Genomic DNA, 4,432 nt, shown 5'->3' with positions numbered 1-4,432 from the left:
ATTAATGAAATACAAAGGTTCCATCTCACAAAACATAATGGAATGTAAAAACGTTGACGCTCAATATCTCTGAACTGCCCTAAACGGAGATAGAACCTTATCATTCTAAACGGAGATAGAACCTTATTATTCTAAACGGAGATAGTACCTTATCATTCTAAACGGAGATAGAACCTTATCATTCTAAGCTCACGACTAGACTACTACGTCACACAGTGAGGAATACTCTTTAAGAGTTTATATTTTCACTGATGATGTCTTTCCTCTAATATAAATGACTTATTCCCTGGTGGCTAATTGTATAATTAGCTTGTTGATGTCATGAGTTCAGTATATTCCCAGCTGCGCTTCTTAGGACATTATTAAGCTAGTGCAGCTGCTCCATCTCTCAACTCCAAGCATTATTATAACCCTGTGGCACAATGTCTAATTTCCCTTTTATTTTTCCACAATATTCCCTTCTGTTGTTGAGTCCGGGGATTAAGAGAGAGAAGAGGGGTGTGTGTGTGTGTGTGTGTGTGTGTGTGTGTGTGTGTGTGTGTGTGTGTGTGTGTGTGTGTGTGTGTGCGTGCGTGCGTGTGTGCGTGCGTGCGTGCTCACGCATGAGTACATCAAGTACTCCTGTGTACTCAAGGTTCTCCTTAAACTAAACCACATCTAACAAAGCAGGATTTGAGGGAGAAGACAGAGGTACTATCATAAGGCACCATAATATTGCACTCATGGTGAATACCGGTAGTATGTCTGTCTGAGAGTGTTACCAAAAATGTCAACAAATTAAAACTTTTCAGTTAGCTTGATTTATTTAGAAAAAGCCTGTGAGTTGCTATGGGAAATCTAGCCTATTCCAAAGGGGGCTAATGTAAGTATTTGCAAATAACTGTAAATAGTATCTAAAACGCCTAACATAAGGCTTGGCATCACAGACATGCTTGTCACCATTATATGCTCGCGGGGTGCGCAGTGAATCTCCTCTGGCAACTCAGGGCTGATTATCATGATATTGGGCTCAAAATAACTTGTTGCCTTTTATTGGGTTTCACAGAGACATGTACACAACAGGACATAACAACAACTAGTATCCGTGGGGGAGGTTATTGTCCCATGTCAGAGTAGAAAACTAGTTTTGCACTTTGTTATGCAGTACATTGTCCATAAACAATAACAGAGAATGTTCTTTCTCTTTTTTTCTTTCTTTTTTTTTAAACAAACTAACAAACAAAAAACTAAAACACAAAGAAAAAGCAAAGAAAAACTAAACAAAACAAAATTATGTCACATATCAGAAATAAACAGAAAAGAAAATGACACAACAAATGCCATAATACATGGGGGGATCACCCCCATCGGAGACAACATCCAAGTCTTACAGTCCTAAACACAGCGGCAGCACAAATACCAACACAATCCCAGTCTTGTGTACTTTCCTGAGTGTAATCCACCAAACCTTTTTGCCTTTTCTGATGGCCAGTAACATGGAACAAATTGGGAAACCTATTCTGTGTAGGGGTCGAACTAGAGCAAGCTATAATTACTATGCAAGTTATTGTAGAGTGGAGGGTCTCCAGTTGGTTTTTTGGCCTTCCCTGCTTTCCCTTTCCTTGTGGGTTGCAGGCCAGTGATTGTCTTGTTATGTTCATTGTGTTTTTCCTGAGTGTCCAATCCATCTCTGTTTCCTTCTCTTGATCAGACTGCTGATGCATTAAGCCTACAACAACCTCTTTTTTGTTTTTTCTTCTTCTACAGGTCAAGGTCGGTTATTTTATTTGGACAACATATCCTCAGTATGTAACATAGGCAGTGGTTGATGAATACCTGTAGTTTATTGATATGGGGTTGTGTGGTTTTCCAGGTTTCACAGCTATAGACTAGAGCATATGAAAGCTGGGATGAGAGCCATATACTATACGATATAGGCTGTGGCGCAGGAGGTAGAGTCGCTGTCTAATGATCGCAAGGTAGGCAGATCAGCGGTTTGAGCCCCGGGTGGCCACATGTCGAAGTGTCCTTGGGCAAGACACTGAACCCCAAAAAGGCCACATGTCGAAGTGTCCTTGGGCAAGACACTGAACCCCAAAATTGCTCCCAGTGAGCGAGCCAGCGTATGGGCAGAGATCTGTGCCACTAGAATCTGAATCTGAATTACTGACTTTGAATTTGAATTACTGACTTTGAATTTGAATTGCTCAATTTGAATGATTTTTTTTACTTTGAATCACATAATTTGAATTTGTATTCAATTCAGTTATTCAAGTTAAACAATACAAATTCAAATTATGTGATTCAAAGTCATTTTTTTTATTCAACGTCATTTTTTTTATTCAAATTGAGCAGTTCAAATTCAAAGTCAGTAATTCAGATTCAGATTCTAGTGGCACATATCTCTGGCCATAATCCGGGTCTTTAAGGAAGAGCAATCGAGCGCTGATTGATCTAACTCCTTTTCGGCCAATCAGCACCTTTCATTAACGTACCCAAGGCACTCCCGCCAGTAAAGCTGAGTGGATAGCTCTTTATCGTGGAGGGAAGTACACAGCAAAGTTAATGTGGATAGCTATCATGGAGGGAAGGACACCAAACACAGTAAATATCAACTGGTTACCATGTATTTTACCGGCCTTTTGACTGTTATAACGTTACACAAGTGGTAGTACCACCGTAGCTGTTGGCTAGATCTGATTAAAATCATGTTAGAACTGTAATGGCAGCTAGTTGGCTAATGCGTGAGCTTACTAGAGCTAGCGGCATGTATTGTGGATTTCACCACATTTAATGCTCTATTATGCACTATCCATTTTAACTTTTTAAATCATAATACTGTTTTTTACTATTTTGTAGAATGTATGTGACATATGTGTGTTTTTAATGTGGAAACTGTATTCATGAACTGCACAAAGCCTGTCAAAGGACAATGTCTGTCACTGTGTGACAGACAATAAAGCAATCTTGAATCTTGAATCTTGAATCTTATTGTTATAACGTTACTTTTGACAGGGAGAAAACCAGAGAGAAAGACAAATACTAGATTCGGCAAGGCACCTCCTTAATTTGATAACGGACATACCTTCCCCTGGCCCTGCGGGTCCCAGTGCCCAACAAGAAACTGCCCCAGAGACTCACAGGTTTTGGCTAGTTTCAGAACACAAACCCAATTAAACAAATTCATATGAATGTTGACTACTCGGCATCAAATGATAATTTTTTAACATGTTATTTTCGCAGACAGGGAAGGAGTCAGGACAGAGGCAGAGGTAGTCAGGAGAGAGGGAGAGATAATAATAATAATAATAATAATAATAATAATAATAATACATTTATTTTATAAGGCGCCTTTCATGGCACTCAAGGTCGCCGTACAACAACAAATTTAAAAACAGTTACAAAATTCAAAATACATAGAAATATACAGTATAAAACATAGCCAGCAGCAGAGCAGCACGGGAACAGTAAATCAACAGGGATACGCCTGCGTAAACAGGTGGGTTTTGAGGTGGGTTTTGAAAGAGGAGATTGAATCAATGTTCCTGATGTCGGGGGGGAGGGAGTTCCAGAGGCGAGGGGCGGAGCGGCTGAAGGCTCTAAACCCCATGGTGGACAGACGGGCTGGGGGGACGGTCAGGTTGATGGAGGAGGCAGACCTGAGGGACCGGGTGGGAATGTTGATGTGGAGGAGGTCGGACAGGTATGGAGGGTGACCCAGTGTATGGATGACCCAGTGTCCACACTGAAATGACCAGGTCCTTACTGTTTTGGTTGATTTGTCAGCCTGCAACTCGTTGTCTCTTACATTCACAGATGTCTGCTAATGAGACAAAACTGTACAAATATACAAATAAAACATTCTCATCACAGGTCTTTTCCAATTCCTGCCATGTTTGGAGTGAAAGGAAAGCGACGGTGCCTCAGAGGGCCTTCCAACCACTGCACACCAGTCAGAGAGTTGCAAATAACATTTTACCTTTTACCAAAAATTGTGGACAGAGGCAGCAGAGAGAGAAGGTGTGTGTGTGTGTGTGTGTGTGTGTGTGTGTGTGTGTGTGTGTGTGTGTGTGTGTGTGTGTGTGTGTGTGTGCGTGCGTACGTGTGTGTGTTTGCGTGCTTATATCATTTGTCTTTTGTTTGGATGGTATTTACATGTAGACGTCAGAGATACACGTATTGATGGACATTAATGGGCATGGGCTTAGCGCCCAGCAAAGTTAAGACATGATTGCAAACTAGCATTCAATTAAAGTCTCCCTTATACGTTCATTGTAGAAAAATAATTGTACCCCCCGGCCTGATAGAAGCAATAACAAAGACAGAAATGTTATGTGATTTCCATGGGCACTTGAAGGATTTATTTGGATAGTTTCTGTCTCTGCCCAGGTGGACTGCAGTGGGCAGGACTGGGTCATGTAGGGATGGGGGGTAATGGTGGGTAGATATGGTG

The sequence above is a fragment of the Nansenia antarctica genome, assembly GCF_963989245.1.
Source record: "Nansenia antarctica genome assembly, chromosome: 12".
In the NCBI taxonomy this organism is placed as follows: domain Eukaryota; kingdom Metazoa; phylum Chordata; class Actinopteri; order Argentiniformes; family Microstomatidae; genus Nansenia; species Nansenia antarctica.
Note: the sequence above shows the minus strand (reverse complement) of the source record.